Source organism: Callospermophilus lateralis, chromosome 8 (genome assembly GCF_048772815.1).
Source record: "Callospermophilus lateralis isolate mCalLat2 chromosome 8, mCalLat2.hap1, whole genome shotgun sequence".
NCBI classification, from domain to species: Eukaryota; Metazoa; Chordata; class Mammalia; order Rodentia; family Sciuridae; genus Callospermophilus; species Callospermophilus lateralis.
Window position 1 is genome coordinate 19,381,310 of NC_135312.1, and position 17,626 is coordinate 19,398,935.

A 17,626-nucleotide genomic window follows, 5' to 3' on the forward strand; every position below is an offset into this window, starting at 1 on the left:
AGAGGACTGCAAGTTCAAAGCCAGCTTCAGCAATGACAAGGTGCTAAGCAATTCAGTGAGACCCTGTCTCCAAATAAAATACAAAATAGGGGTAGGGATGTGACTCAGGGATCAAATGCCCCTGAGTTCAATCCCCAGCACCCCCCACCAAAAAAAATAGGCTTTAACCAGAAAATAATTGTACTGTGAAAACTCCTGAATTCTTCTTATCCTTCTGGGTTAGCAGAAATGTGCCTTTGGACTGGCAGTGTCCACAGGGGCACTTAGAAACCATGTTAATTGGTGCTATGGATGTTTAAGGTAAAGGGATTTGTCCCCACAGAGACAGCTGACCTCTGGGCTGGAAGAGGTGTGGGGGAGGCACTCTGTGGGAGTGAAGAGTGTCCCTTTTACCCACTTCTCTCCTACATAAAAGGCTAGGACCCAGGCACATGGCACCAGCCCTAGGGAGTAGTCCCTTCTGACCTCAGGGTCAGGGCACAGTTGGTCAGTTCCCCCTGTGGCCATTGGCCAACTCTGCCAGGTATTGTGGTTGGTTGGACTGCTCTCAAGTCTCGAAGTGTCCGTGAAAGCAGGGCTTGTTTTCAGCCACCTCTGTGTACCCACCCCATGGCTCATAAACACAAGGTTCTCAGAGGTACTCCAGGCTGAACGGAACCCATCCTCTTCATTTCTGTTACTGTTTCCCTCCCCGCCCCCACCCTTTTTAAACCCACCGTTACCTCCTGGTCGATGTCTACACTAAGGTTCTCTGGGATTCTGGAGTCCTTTTTGCCTCCCCCCTCCCCCTCCTCCTTTCTGTGATTTCAGTTATTCAAAATGAAGATGAATGAATGGCGACATTTGCCTTTCATATCAAAATAGAAGAGAAGAAAGCAAAAATAGAAGGGAAGCTTGCTTTCAGGCTATAGACTCACTAACCCAATAAGGAAACGGTGGCCTTTTTCCCTCCCTCTGCTTAGGTGACCTCTGGAATCTGGCTAAGCCCTGCGTGCCATTTCTTCCTGTCCAGCGTTTTCATTTTTGTTCAGGACCCTCGGCTTCACCTTCCCTAGATCCATTTCCTGGCTCTGTTCTTTGTTTCACATTTACCAGTCCCCTCTTGTTCCTTCTTCAGAACATGCCACCAGATTCCGTCCTCTTCTCCTCAGCCTCAGCCCCATCACCTGAGCCCCTGACCTGTGGGCTCTGCGCGGGGGCCACAGAGCCTGGCTCTGAGCAGCTGCAGGGAGGAGCGGGGAAGCGCCTGTCTCTTCGCCCCAGAGCTCTCCCCGGGATTTTTATGGGAATGTTGAAGGTCTCTGGATTCACTGGGTCGGCAGCCCTGGCATGCTCCAAAATGAGCTCTATTTCTGGGCCTGTCAGATGAAATGCTGTTGCTCCTCGTTATTTTTGGCTCTTTGCCCTTCTGAATAGGTGCATATTCAGCTCAATTCTGGCCCCACCCTGAGCGGGGAAAGGCAGGCAGCTTCCCTGAGCCCAGCTTTCCAGGTTAGTCAGGAGCACTAACCAGGAGCTCTCCAGGCTGGGCCTGGGTTCTCAGTGCAGTGTTCAGGTGGGCAGCAAGGGAATCCACTCTCTGGCCCTCTTGGGCCACTGATGAAGAGCTTTGTGGGCTGAGCATCCCCAGGAGGGTGCAGCCAAGTGTCCAGAGCCTTCTTGCTCATCCACAGTCACAGTCTGCTTCTTGCCCTTCTGGGCATAGTTGCAGAAACTCTGAACATCTTTGGGGAATTTGGGATGTGATGGAGGCAATTTCAGGCTCAGCCAGCATAGAAATACCTGAGAATCTGAGAAAGGAAAGTACATGGGATGCAGAAGATCAAGGGCGCGTGTCTGCAGATGTAAGGGTGTCTTGGGGCGAGTGTATTCAGATCACATGTGTAAAAGGAGTGGGAAGAAACCCACGGATCCTTTTGGGACAGAGAGTGAGGGGAGAGAGTGAGTGGACACATGGGAGTTGGGGGGGAATGTCACTGAAAAGAGAGCAAGCGCGTGTGAGGCGTTAATATCAATTTAGCACTTTCAGTCTATCTGGTAATATTCTATATCAAGCAAAACAAAACATCAGGAGCAGCTGGGATACTTAGCAAGAGCCACATAAAATCAAGAAAAGCATAGAGAAGGGACAGCTAGACAGGGTCCTATTAACAGCTACAACTCTTCACTGAGAGGTCTTTTTAAAGTTCTTACCAAGTATTGCTTTGATTATTAAATCATTAATCCCAAGGACAATTCTGAGGGACAGGCACGATCACTATCACCAACCTCATTTTATAGACAAAGAAACTGAATCATATGGAAAGTTTCAGGTCCACGGTCAGGAAACAACAGCCAGTTTTGATTCTGGCAAATGTGCTTATTTATTCATTTATTTATGTATGATTGAACCCGGGGTCATACGCATGCTAGGTAAGGGCACTACCACTGAGCTATGCTCCAGCCTGAGCTCTGGCAATTTTGTTCAAGGGCTTCACACCAAACCACCATTGCAAAGGGTGGATGGAGAGGCAACCTGTGCACAGAGATATCACACGTGGGTTTTGGACTTAGATCTTTGCCAGCACTTCCCCAGGTGCTTGAGAGCGCAGGTAACACCTGTCCAGGGACCAGCCCACCTCTTCCTTGAATGAGTCACTAGTTACTTTTAAATCTGAATTTCTATGTCTCTAAAAATAGGAATCAAGTTGCTGATCTTGTCCATTTGCTGAAGCCAGGCAGTGTAGCGTAGTGAGAGGCATGGTGTCTGTAAGTGGCAAGCTCTACACAAGAGCAGAGCATTGTTTGTATATTACTCAGGCTTGTCAATTTCTAAAAAAGGCTCACAAAGAAAGATACATCTCCTACACATATTGGAAAATAGAAGAAGACTTATAAATACCAGTGGTAGCATGTCTCCAAAGATGACGCACCCATGAACCACATCCCCCACTGTAATCTTGACACAAATATCCCCTTATATTTCCCCTGGGAGAAGCCAGCCATTGTATGTGAGCTGTGACTACCATCATGATGTAAGAAAGACTGAGTACCCTGTGGAAGGAGACAGAGAGTTGCTTAGCCAGCCTCCAACTTCCAGCCTCTAGCCTCCAGCAACATGGCACACCATCATGAATGCTAGAGAGTCCCCAAGCCAGAACTGCTCAGCTGAATCCTGTTAACTTAATGATAAAAGATAAAAATGTCATTTTGAACCACTAAGTTTGGGGGTAGTTTGTTCACAGCAATAGGTAATATTAATATTTTAACTGAACTGTATTGTTAGCTCTGAGCTTCCAAGCATTGAAAGCAAAAAGGGGAACAGGATGGATTGTATGCACCTATTATCTTGAGGTCCTGTGATTGACTTGAATGGAGAGTTCATCTGTCTTCTTGCAGTCAAATCAGAATGAAAAGTAAACTACCTTCATTACCAGGAAAATCTCCTCTATCTTTAGCAAACTTACAGTCATACAAATTCTATAATTTGCCCTACTAGAGAAAACCAAAGAACTGCAGTTATCACGAAGAAAGTGCCCCTTGTTTCTGGTCCAACTCTTTCACGTTGTAATTCAAGCCCATTTGCTCCTGTTGAGTTCTCGGTACGGCCTCTGCCTATTTTCATCCCAAATTAAGTCGCAAACAGGCTCGTTGACTTCAGGGTCCTAAGTAGACGAAATTAATGATTAAAATAGAAATGATGAAAATAGTTGAAACTGAAGTAGATTGGATGATTTATTCAAACCTTCAGGAAAATTACTCTTCAGCCCAGAATTGAAATTTAGACCTGAGGTTCCTAATCAGCTAGAATGCGACTCTTCCCTGGTTCTAACCCCTAAAAGGAAAAGGGGAAATTACAAAACTCACGCGTGGCTGTCCTTGGGTCCTCCGCATCTGTACTCTGGGAGGTTGGCCACGTCCCGCGGGCCTCGGGGCAGCTCAGTGGTTGCACATCACTGGTGCTTATTAAAGCTTTTCTTCATTAAGTGACCTTCAAAGTCACAATAAATGACTTTGAAATCATCTACGCAATAAAAGGTATAAAGATAAAAGAGAACTTGTGAGTCCCATTGTCCCCAGTAGGACTTGGGGGAGTGCATTTCTTGCCTGCTGGTCCCATTCTTAGAAGTCCAGGTTGCCACATGAAGCATTTGGTGTCACCTCCTCCCAAACTAGGACCCAAACTAGGCCCAGGATACCCTTCGACATTTCCTGTTGTGCCTTGACCTCATTTTCTGAATTCTACCCCCTTATTAGTCTCCACGCCCTTAAAGGGACTGGATCTCTTCGCGGGTGGCTGATGGGTCGGGAGAAAGGGCCAGGCTCAAATCCCAGGTGAATTCCTCATCCTGCAAACCCATCGTCTGGCTCCTTCACATCCCTGTTTCATTTCATTCTCTCAAAAAGTCTATGCAGTAGGTTGTTATGGGTTAAGCTTTCACCCCGAAAAAGATGGCTGGAGTCCTGACCCCGAACCTGTGCACGTGACTTTATTTGGAAATAGGGGCTGTGCAGATGTAAACAAGTTGAGATGAGGTCACAGGTGGGCCCTCATCCAGGATGACTGGTGCCCTCATAGGAAGAGGGACATCTGGGACACAGACATGCATGGGAGGTGACAGTGTGCAGACACAGGAGGATGGCGGTGGAAAGATGGAGGCAAAATTGGAGTTTTGAGGCTGGAGGCCAAGAAATGCCTGGAGCCACAGGCCCTGGGAGAGGCAAGGAAGGGTCTTGCTCTGGAGTTTCACAGGGAGCCTGGCTTGGCCAGTACTCAGTTTTGGGTTTCCACCTTCTAGAATTGTGAGGATATAAATTTATGTGGTTTCAAGGCACCCCATATGGGTACTTTGCTCTGGCAGACATAGAAAACTAAAATTTAGCTGAGTGTTAATTTCACGTTTTTATCCACTGTGATTGGGCACCTACTGTGCACCCGCTGTATGCCCAAGTCCCTGAGCCTTCTGATGAGTGTCCACGCTTGCTGTGCTGTGTCTCAAGCTCCAGGCAGCGTCTTCATGCCCAGGCGCCCCCACCCATCCCCACCATTTGGTTTGTGTGCATACCCACAGCTGCCTTGGAGATGCCCAGTGCTGGGACTGAGAGCGACTCTGGAGATCTGGTCAACCCCCAGTTTTCCAGGTGGGCCAGCTGGTCCAGAGGGGTAGGGTTGCCAGCAGAAAGGCAGCGCTGGACATCTCCCCCCTCCCTGACTCTGCTCATTCATGTTGTAAATAAACTCAACAAACAGCAAATGTTTGTTGAATGCATACTAAATTATTAATGACAGACAAGGACAACGTGTGCCGCCTCCCAGAGGTCTTTGCGTGGAGAATGACCCCTTGATTCAGAGAAGTGAATTTCTAACAGCAGAATGTGGTCCTGGGAGTGGAAAGCAGCCGGGGAGACCTGGGACTGAGGGCAGGGTCTGTAACCTGCCCTGTATCCACAGCCTCACAAGCAGCTTCTGTTGTGTGCTCGTCTAGGGCTGGGTACCTTGGAGAATTCTGGAAGGGGGCCGAGGAGGAGCTGCTGTCCTATGCACTTTGCGAGGCCAGCGTGGGCTGTGACCAATGCCCTCCTGGATGCAGGAGTGGCGCCGGCCTCATTATATGCCTGTACCATGACTGCTGTTCTAAACTCCAATACTGCTGAACAATTCAGAAATAGATCCATTATAGGTCTGCTTTAGCCCCAGGGCTTTAACACAGGTCACTAGAAAATCCAAGATTTCACAGTAATTCAAACTCTTAAGAAAGAAAGAAAGAAAAAAAAATTCTCAGCACTTCCGCCCCTCTTCCCCCACCCCCGCCTCCCAGGGAGCGCCTCTTCATTTCTGTAGTGCTTTGGAATAAATAGCTCTTATGTTGAACTTGAAGTCTAAATTTTGCTCCAGCTATTAATTGATAAGAGCAGCTCATTTTACCTCTCATGCTCTGAAGTAAGATTATAGTGTAAATAAACTGGGTCAGGTTGAGCAGGCCGGACGTGAACTGTTCTCTAATTCTTCTTAATCTTCAGTAAAGGAATAACTAGGATTTGGACGTCAACATTCAATAAGCAATTATGTCGCTCCTTGAAACTCCATCTAAATGAGTCCACTGTTTCCTCAAAGAAAATCCAGCGAAGCCCCAAGCCTCACTCTTAAATTGCAATCTCCTCGTATCGTTCTGACTGATGAGAGAAGAGTCTAGGTTAGTGGGGGGGACGGGTTTGATTGGATTTATATCAATTTTTAGACGATCCGGCTTCTCATGTTTGATTTGAAACACATCAGGGAAAAGGGGTCACTAAACAAGAGTTTCCTGATAAGACTGCTGATGACCATGCTGCGCTCAGCATTTCCTGAGTCAGGCTTCTCATTTTCAAGGCACATTAGAATCATTATCTAATTATCAATCTCACCTCAGAGTTCTTAGGAGCCTGTGAGGCCGGCTGAAGTTAATGGAGGGCTTTTACCTATGGATCTGGTGCTAAGTCTCTGTGATGGACCAAGTGCCCACCACCAGGGAGGCACAGAGAGAACTGACAGAAGAGAAGAAGAATTCAACAGAAGGAAACTAAGGTCAGAAAGGAGAGGAACGTGCCGGAAAGGAGGAGGGAAGAAAGCAGAAGACTCTGTGACTTCCAAACACCTCATTAGGAAAACGGGGTAGTTAAGGCAGGACTCGCCAAGTAATCTGTTTAAACTTTAATTAATTATTCATTTATATGTATTTATGTGGCACACTTTCTCTGGGGAACCCAATGTGCTTGGCAAACATATTAAATAATTAACTTGCTCAAGTGTGAGTGAAGTGGAGAAACATGGCAGGAACACTCCGTAACTGGCCAAGCGCCGGCTGGAGAGAGTGGCCGCCGACATCTCCTGTGCCACTCATGAGGGGCCACGCAGCACAGGACCCCTCCAAATGCTGCCGGGACCTGACCTGGCACCATCTATACAGATGGATGATGTAGAGGACAGATACCCAGTTAGAGTGCTGTAGAAACCACGTATATTTCCAGGAGGACGTTATTAAAACAGGTTCCAATGGAGTACTATTTTTTTTCCCCAAAACTGCCTTCAAGACAAAAACAAAAGTTAGAAAGTATTTCAAATCAAGAATGTCAATTACAACATTATATAAAATGAAATTGCAAAGGCCAAATTTATTCAGTTGTGGTTAAACATATTTTGAGTTCTTAAAATTGTATCTTCTATGTATCACCAACAGGACACATGTTAAAAAAAAAAAAATTACTTTTAAGACAAATGGCTTAAACATCTTTCTGGGAAGTACAAATGTATCTAAACTTAGTAAAGGGCAAAACCACAACACCAGGAAACAAAAATCTGAACAATTCAGAAATAGATCCATTATAGGTCTGCTTTAGCCCCAGGCTTTAACACAGGTCACTAGAAAATCCAAGATTTCACAGTAATTCAAACTCTTAAGAAAGAAAGAAAGAAAAAACAAATTCTCAGCACTTCCGCCCCTCTCTCCTCCCCAACCCCTGCCTCCCAGGCAGCGCCTCTTCATTTCTGTGAATTAAAAGAACAACAACAAATAAAAAATGAGCGCACACACCTATAATCCCTAGGCCTCGGGAGGCTGAGGCAAGAGGATCGCAAGTTCAAAGCCAGCCTCAGCAACTTAGCGAGGCCCTAATCAATGTAGCAAGACCCTGTCTTAAAACCAAAAAAATAAAAAGCCTGGGGATAGAGCTCAGTGGTAGAGCATCAGTGGGTTAGATTCTCCAATGGCCCCAAATAAGTAAATAAATGGATAAAAAGCAAACCACTCTGCTGATTCCTAATTCCACCTAGAATCCTGTTTTCAATTTTTCTTTTATTCTACCTTTTTTTTTTTAAAAAATGGAAGTTTTCTTCTCTTCCTTCTTTCCTTCCCTCCTTCTTTCTTTCTTAAAGTAACTTGGTATGTAGGATGGATTGGGTCTAGTGTAGACCACACCAATTATTAAGCAAAGGTCTTTGAGCAAGCCCCTTCACCTTCTGAGCCGGCTCTGTCCATTGTAAAGGACGACAACTGTCAAGATTGTCTGGAGGGTGGTTAAATGGTGGAGGAAATGTGTTGAATTTTAGTATGGTTTCCGGAAACGGATGAGAGTCTTCCTGGTCAGGGCACACACTCCTCCACCACCAGCCACGAGACAGACATCCAGTAAGGCTACCACTGAATGTTCTGGAACCCTGCTCCCATCTAAAAAGGTGTTAGTCTTATTTTATTACTTGATTTACCCTTTGGACTAATGCAAGTTTAGTGAGCTAATTCCAACATTAGTCAGGGGTCAGGCTTTAGCCTGGGAATAAACCAACCAATATTTTCTTGCCTAATCCTCTTTATTTCCAGCCACACAGAACCACAAAATGCAACAAGAGAAGTTCTCCCTCTCTCCATATGCCTTCAGGGGCTGAAGATAAATTCTCCTTCCCTAAGATACGATACGCATGCAGGATGGCAGGGGTGACTTCTCTAGAACTTGGTCACATTCAGATCGACGAGGGTTTTCTAACTCCATTTCAGAATTTCGTAGATGTGTAGGTCAGAATGAGTATTCTCTTCCCCTCCCCACTACCACATTCTTCTGTTGAATCGGAGTCCCCTTGGTCTTAGTATTAGGAGATGACGGCTTCGGGAGGTATTCAGAGTGGATTAGTGCCATTATCAGAGGGATCCCAGAGACTCCTTTGCTCCTTTCACTCTGCAAGGACACAGCATGAAGGCACCATCTATGAACCAGAAAGTGGACCCACTAAACACCAAATCTGCGGGCACCTTGATCTTGCGCTTCCCAGCCTCCGGAACTGAGAAATGAATCCTGCTGTTTATGAGCCTCCCAGTCGATGGTATTTTGTTGTAGAAGCTTGAGCTGATCAAGACCGGCAAATACAGCTGATCCAAAATACCAAAAGCCTTTTGATAATTTCAGGTAGTACGTTATCATTCACATTACAAACCTATTCAAGGATATTCATTGTAACAATTATGTATGTGTACACATATGTGATTTTATGTATATAAAATCTGTCTGTATCCATCAAGTATCTATCATCTATCCATCCTGTTCATGTAACCTCACCTCAACTCACCAGATTTAATTTATGGTGGTTAATAGTGCTTCTGTGGCACCTCTGAATCCTGCAACCAAATATATAAAAGAACCCTCTGCCTGCCCAACCAGTTTAGCAGAGAGAAGGAGGAAGAAGAAGTACAGACTGGGCGACCTCCAGGTGGAAAGCCATATTCCCCGAATGACAGCGCGGGGTCCGTGCTGCAAAATCTCATCAGTCCTCGCCTGCACTGAGAGGAGCTCAGTCCCTGCTCTCCCTCTTATTTCCAAGAAAAGGATGGTGGAGATCCAAAAAAGACTTAGCCATCGTTCAAGGTCACACACGGACAGCATGGTAAAGAGGCAGAGCGCTGATCATCCCCAGCCCGCGTGGTCACGCAGCCGCTGGGCAGGGATTTCCCCCCTCGCTGAGGACTCTGGGCAGCCGACCCCTGTCAGAGAGCTTGGGTCTCTTGGGAAATGTGACAGTCCTTCCCCAGTCCCTCCAGACTCCCGTTAGGCATCCAAATGATTCTATTACGGCTTTTAATACCCTCCCATCTCCTGCCAAAGTGGAGGTGGAAGAAATATTCAAAGTCTCAAGAGCACCAAGAGCAAACAACCATTCCTTTCTTATTTCTCTGAGATGGAAGAAATATCAAAGCCAGTTTTGCATCTTGAAATTTAAATTAAAAAGCTGACCTGCTGGATCCGAAGGTCAACTTTCCTCGGTGGCTAGAGCAGAGCTGCCCTGGATGGGAGTTTAGAGCAAGGCTCCTGTGGGGTCACTTGCAACCGTGGCTGTGCGACTAAACTCGTTTGAAAACTAAAGACGACGTTAGTTTGAAAAACCTCTAACCGCTTTCTGTCGGAATTTTCTTATTTAAAAATAATCCTCAAATTATTGGCAATATTTGTTTTCCTTTCACGAAACCTTATGCACCAGCTGTGTTAACGATGAATCTTCTATTACAGTGATTCAGAAAGAGAGGGAGCTAGTCCCCCAAGAGACACTTGGTGATATCTGGAGAAAACTTTGGTTGTTACAACTGGGGAGGGATGGTGTGCTGGTTTCGTCTAGTGGGTGGGGACCAGAGATGTTGGTAAACATCATAGGATGCAGAGCGCTGACCCCACAAGGAAGAATGGCCCAACCCAAATCCTCACTGGTGGTGGTGGGGGGGGGGGGGAGCCCTGCCCCGGGGCAGTGGCAGTGAACCTGTGAGCTCACACTCAGTCTTTTCCCCCTCTTCTGCCCTGTCCCCCACTCCCGCCCTTCCAAGGCTTGTGGCTGTTAGCAGGCTACATATCATAATAGCTTCAACCATAGGATATTTTCCAGATCTTTCAAATCTCCAAATGTTGAATACCTGGAGTATGAAAAGGCTATTGCGGTTCATTTTATTATTAGCATTATAAACAGAGTCCGGAGTGCTTCTATTTTGAATCTGTCTATATTCACTCTCGGCTGTGAATGGAAGCCCAGCACACGAAGCCACCCGTTACCCTTCCTGGGAGAGGTCATGCCAGCTGGTTGGGCGCTCTCTGTTCTATTAAGGTTGAAGCCAGGCTTCCCCGTCAGAACATTACTGTGAGACGCATTTGCATCCGTGAGCAGTGAGCCCAGGCTTCCGTCCCAAATGGCTCACTGTGAGCAGAGCAGAGAGCAGGTCTGGACCACTGGAGCATGTCCCTCTGCCACCCCTGAGCATCCTCCCTATTATCCACTCAGACCTGGGAGAGTTGCCTACCTGACAGCTAACAGCTGCTGGGGGACACCTGTAATTGTGTCAGGATGCTGTCTAGGGACTGTGCAGAGGCAAGAAGAAAAAGTCCTAAAATCCTCTTCTTTGTATGCTTCCAATTCCCACAGCCCATGCTGTGACATTGGCGCTCTCTGTCCTTCGCCTGTCTTCCGTGTGTTGCCAACTTTGCTGTTGGGATGAGGACAAAGCTCCTTCAGTGTTACCAGTCCTGCCCATGCCCTTTGCTCTCTTCACCCCTGACATGTTGACCTTGGTGTCCTCATGTAAATCAAATTCTGTCACCACAGGGCCTTTGCACAAGCTGTTCTTATATCCTCTTCTGCTTTGTCCTTTACCTAGTTAACTCACTTGCTCACTTAACAGCTTTCAGCCCAGTTATCACATCCTCAAAGACACTTCCTTAGCTTCCCTAAGTCAAAGCCTTCTAATACACATTTTTTTGTGGCACTACGTTCTCCTTTCAGAGCACTCACACTGGTACAGGTTTACGATTATGTGCATATTCATTGAAATAACATCTGGGGTTCAGACACATCTTTGCATCCTTAACTCCAACCCCAACGCTCTGCATAGAGTTGTTACTAGGTAACTACTTCTTGCCTAACTACTTAATTTTAAAAATGAGCAAATTAATGAGAAAACACACACATAAATGAAAGAAAAATCATCCTAAGATCTAAAATCAGGAGCCGAGTTGTAGCTCTGAAGCTGTGTGCACGCTGAGTGGACTGTCAGTATTTGGTAGACTGTTGCACGGAGAAGAGGAACCTTGCCTACAAAACATGGAACTCAGAAGACATTGTAGACCTCTCTTAGAGCACACTGTGCTCTGTGATGAAGCCAACATCCAGATTCTCGTTGCAAACTTAGCTCCCCTGGAATTCACCGTTCTTCCTTCTCCTGTCCTTGTTGCTTCCTCTACTTGAAGAACCCCCAGCTGCACCCTGGCTTTGTATTTTTTCCACTGAGGTGAACCTTCCATCTTCAGTGGTATGTTGTGCAATACCCACAGGCCAGAGCTACTGCGTGAGATACTTAAATATGGCTCTGAGAAATGAGTCTGTCTTAGATATAAAAGCCTACAGTCACCATGATGAACATGACTGCAATGTTTAAAATCCCTAAATAAAGAGATGCAGCACTTTCTGCATATTCATTGCTGAAATGAGCATTATATACGATGCTTGATTTTGTAAGCATTCAAATACAGCAGAAGGAGAGAATGTAGATTTACTTATTTTTATCAATGAAAACAACTCTACTTGACCAAAGGAAGAATTGTTTCTTCGAGTACAAAGAGCAATATGTACACAGAAGGCAGTTCTGGGTGTTAGTCTCCAAGCAAAGCTTTATTTTCATATTATTGTGTCATTTTATGCACAGTCCCCAAGTGCCTTGTCAGTGGCAGCCAGTCATTAAATCATTTGAACTATCATATAAAAATAGAGATGGATTTTAAGCGACACTGAGCCAGTCAGTCTGTTAGCAAATACCGATTGCTCCCCGTGGGATCCCAAGTGTTCTTTCAGGTGAAGGAAGTACATATGAAAGAAGTACTTGGTCCGTTACCTTAAGAGGGCTCAGGGACTAATCGAAGTGAAAAAAAATAGATGAACCTGCAATCAAAATAAAATTACTCAGATAAATGCCGTCTTTGCAAAAGGGATTGAAGGTCAACAGTGGATCAGTATTCAGACCCAACCAAAATGGCAGCAGTTCCTCTGCCAAACAGGTGGAAGTTGTTCCATGAGTTTGCAACAGATTCGGTGGAAGATTTGGAAGCTGAATGAAGAACCTCCAAGGGTCAACTTGCTTAGTAAAGGGTTGAGCTTCTCCAAACTGAGACCGGTGATGCCCCAGGATGAACTTGGTATAACTTCCACAAGTATCATCTCCTCACCTGATCAAAACTTGATGAATTTTCAACATGGAAACAAGTGTGACTCTCAAAGGGAAGAATAAAACTTCTAGGAAAAAAAAAAGACCCCTAAAAATGTGGAGCAAGAGAAGAAGAGAGAAGTCAAGTTGGTTCAATCCCTCTGGAAAACTGGAAAACTTGACTAAGTTGAAATATGCCAGATTTGTCACTTTGCAATCTACCTCTAGGCATACACAGTCCAATTCATATTCATGTGTACCAACCAATAATTACAAGAAATGTTTATTGCCGTGTTGTTGATAAACAACCAACCATCGGGTACAACGTCATCATCAATGAGATGCATACATAAACTTAGATGCACTCCTGTAATGGAATACTACATAGCATTAAAAATTGGTGACCAAGGACAACACACAGTGTCACAGATGAATCTCATATACATATTGAATGAAAGAAGCCATGCATAAATGAATTTATAGTCTTTGGTTCTATTTACATTAAATTTAAAAACCAGCAAAACCAAACAATAGTATCTGTGGCCAGAAGAGTGGTTTGTTCCCTTTGGAGAGAAGATAGCGAGGCACAAGGCAGGGGTCAGGGGCATTTGTTTATCTTATATTCGTATGTTTTAACAATTCACAAAGCTGAATGTTTGTTTTTTAAATGCATTTTGAAGTTCATGTTATACATAAATCATATTTCAATGATCAAACCTTTTCCTTTAAAGCATGTAAAACTCTAAAAATAAAATCACTGGAACTCAAAGAGATGCATTGCTGGTGGGTGAGACTCCCTCCTACTCCAGCTGCCCCAAATTTGCAGAAGTAGGCTTTGGCTGGTTATGATTGAGGTCAAGAGCCTCGGATTGGTGAGGGTAGTGGGGGTGAGGTGGTGACCACCACGGAAGACCCAGGAGCTGGAAAGCAGGGAGCCACTGACCAGGTTCTCTTTGCATCCCAGGGGACGGTGCCAGAAGGAAGCCCCAGTCCAGTGTTTGCCTGAAGAAACTGAGGAACTGGAGAGAAGCCGGAGAGCAGAGCCAGATAAATGGACTGATGGCAGATATAACTGGCGAGGCAGGAAAGAGGAAGCAACTGCAGATATGTCGCCCAAAAGTCCAGGAACAGGTTACAAAATGGAAAGATGCGTTGACCTCTGGGGGAAGGGGCTACTGGCTGGCTCGCCCTGTTGGATCAGGTTGTTGCACTGAGACTCAAGCCGTCTTAAGAGTTCTGAATTTGACCCTGGGCTTGGCAATAAGGTATACTTTTCAAGGCAGGAGGATAGGACACAATTTATGAAGCTGTCTGGTAGCTTGATTTATGACTTGTACATATTTGGGCCTGTGCCTGGCCGGCCTGCATTTGTACTTTTACCCCAGGGCCTGGGACTGCGGAGGGAAATTCTGCCAGAGCCCTGTGTTCCTCTTTCAGGAGAGACTGCCTCTCAGGCAGATGCCTATTTTGGCCACGGCTCTAGCTCACCCAGCGTCCTTAGGAACACAGAATTTGACATATCAATGCTAGTTGTCTGCTGCCCCTGGGCCTCACGGTGAGCAAGGTCCACATTGATAAGCCTGGCTTCTGATTCGCGATGGTTAGAATGTTCCTTCCCAATCCACCTGCTGGAGAGTTGATATGGTGATGATATTAGAGGTGGAGCCTTTGGAAGGTAATTAGGATTAGATGAGGCCACGAGTGTGGGTATACCACGAGGGCATCCGTGGCTGTGTGGAAAGGGGAAGAAAGGTCCCATCTAGTACACATGCTTTCTCGCTGTAGGATGCAGCAGGAAGGCCCTCGCCAGGTGCTGAACAGACACTAGCTCCAGGCTTTGGAGCTTCCCAGCTTCCAGAACTGTGAGCCGAATGAACCTCAGATCTCTATAAACTACCCAGTCTGTGCTACTCAGTTATAGCAACAGCAAGAAGACTGTAAAATGTTGAACAGGGCATGAGAAAGTCCGTGGTCTCGTGGCAGCATGTTAGAGATCCCCCTAAGATTGACATCGGCTCCTTCACCCACATACATTGGAGGTGGTAGTGTGACCAGCAGAACCCCCTAATCAGTTCCCTCCTATCCATGAGGATGTGGTGAAAAGTTTTTGAACTCTGCTGAAATCAATACACGTGGTGTCTCTGACAGGCTGCTGTCCTCATCCTCAGGCTCCTGCAGAGAGGAGAGAGTGGCTTCATCAGACTGCCCTGGTTTCTGGTGCTCACTATCTCTGTCCATTCCATAGTGGATCCTCTTGAGACAGGGATTCGGGATAAAGAGTGAGAAATACTGAATCTTAAAGAAAACTCCCACAAGCCATTGAGATGCAGAAAGCACACTTGTAAATCTCGAGGAACATGCTCTTGGCCATGCCCTTGTTAAATGAGGGAAATACACAAGCACAGGAAAAACTGGCATGAATTGTGCTTCACCCTGGTCCCACCTCCAGTCCAGCCCTTAACTAGAGCCAGTGTATAAGTATCAGACCCCAGCCCGAGGTGGGGCTCTCGCTCTTGAGATAGCCCACATTGCCTCTTTAGGGTGTATCTACCTTCCTAATAAACCTCTGTTTGTGAGTTTTTCTGGCTTATGCTGCAATTCTTTTCTGTCACATATGCCAAGAACCTCTCTCTTCTGGGAACCCCTTGGGCCCTTCTCTAGAGACATCTCTTCTCCTGACACTCCTACCATGTGCTCCACTGAGTTGATGATAGCAGTTGAATTTGACCACCTAATAAAGGTGGAGGCATGCCAGGTAATGAGGGAATCTTCAGGGTGGTCTCTGAAGTTCCTGGTGCAATGGAAAAGATGGTGATGATGCTGAATAGGCCAAGGACAGAGGTCAGTAAGCTTTTTCTGTAAGATGCCAAATCGCAGGTATTTCAGGTTTTGACCGTCAGTTTCTGTTGCTACTACTCAGCTTGGCTGCAAAATCAGTCATAGTACTATTACCAGCCATCAACAGCATTGAGTCGAATGGGCAAGGTTGTGTTCCAATAAAACTTTATTTACAAAAATAAGTGACAAGCCAAATTTGGCATGCCAACAAGTTTGCCCACCCCTGTTCTAAGTACAAACACTCCTTGAAAATAAGCAAAGAACATTAGGGAATGGATAGATTTTCTGAGTCAGAGAGAGAAACAACCATGATAATACCATGCACAGCATCTCAAGGGGAGCTCAGTGAGCCCTGCAACCTGGAGGTTATCTGAAGAATCTGTGGAAAGCACCAACCTCCCTGTACCTTTCCCAGAACGAGAACCTTCTGGGCTCCAATTCGCAGAGTTCTTCCAATCACTGCCTTCTTTCCCAGCCCCTCCCCTTGCCAATGTCCAGGCACTGTGCTGTCTAGCCACACACTCTCCCCTGTTCCCCCACTAGCTGTGTTAGATCCAGACCTCCAAACCTTTCCCTGCTCTGCTCCCCTCCTTGTTGCTTACCAACCCCTACCCATCTTTCAAAAGATCCGTGAGTGCCGTTGCTTTGGATTCTCCCAGGCACCCCAAGCTGGGCCCACTTCCCGCTTCCGTGTGGGCAGAGTGCTTTGTCCAGAGCTGGAATTCATCAGTTCAGCGTCAGAGCGACCTCTTCTAATCTCTCTCTCATGGCTCAACCTTATCTTGTGCAGTGTTCTTTTTAATCTGCTCATCCCTCACGGGGTTAAGAGCTCCTTTCAAACTTGGGATATGTCTTATTAGTCTTTGTTTACTCCAGGGTCAGCTCGGAATCGTGCACAGAAAGGATGCCGAGCGCATGTGTGCACACTGGTTTAACTCGTTAGTAGAATCTGATGGAGCAAAGGCCAGGGGATCCCATGGAATGAGTCACGGTTTAGATTGTCTGCTACATTCATAAGACACGTTCAGTGACTTAATAAGCAACTCTTGGGAACTGTTCACAAATGATGGAATATTATCAGAATCTAATCAGGTTCAGGAGTGAAAATACAAATCTCTCCTCCACCTATGTCCTATGCTTCCTTCAAGTCACACACACACAGATAATTGTTTTAGGTGATGTGTATTGTTTTACACAGGCATTTTCTCTTTCAAAGCTATCTTGTGGAAATCTCATTCTCATATTGGATATGACATCTTTTAAAAAGATTTCTGAGAGCTAGCGATTTGATCTCCAGTTCCGCGTAGAACACTGGAGGGGTAATTTATTCTGTGGAACCCTAGTGGCCTTGAAGTGTGCCTGCAGCTTTCCAAAGCACTTCCTAGATGATCTCTCAGAGAGTTAAATCCGGGCAAAAATCGGGCCCCTGACATGACAGATCCTCAGACCTGCTCCTACATTGATTATCCAGGGAAAAGGACAAACTGGTGTTTGAGGTTTGCACACGTGAGGTTGGTAATTGAACCCTACCACATCACCAGGTTCTCGGCAGTGTTTGCTTTCTGGGTACTGTTCTTTCTGAACAAGTAAATGGGACAAATGGCCCAAGCAGGGCGGGGGTGGGTCAGATGTGCAGTCCTGCACCGCCCAAGCCTCACCCCACGGGTGATAGGGCCACCTCCCCTTACTGTACCGTTAATCCTGGCCTTGGACTTGGGGTAGGGGCTGGGGCAGTGGGATCACCTTTTTGTACCTTGTAGGCACCTCAGAGACCAGGAGCAGGCCAAGGAAGTCCAAGGTGAGCACTTCAAAGGCTGGCATGCCCATACCTTGGTGGATCCTCACTTCCTCTAGAACTGCAGAGGGCTCTTTTAACTCCTTGTTTATTGACTCCAAGGATTATTAGGCAGACTTCAGGCCTGTAGGAATCTTCTCCGGCAGCCAGTGTTGGCTGTCCTTCCCCAGTTGGGCAGCAGCATTGTCCCCTCCCCTGTATCCCAGTCTGTCCCTCACTGTCCCCACCTGCTCCTCTGGAACCCGCCTAAGAGATCTCCCAGGCAGCTGCCATTCACAGGGGCCGCCCCCTCCAGGTCAGGGAGGCCACAGAAACG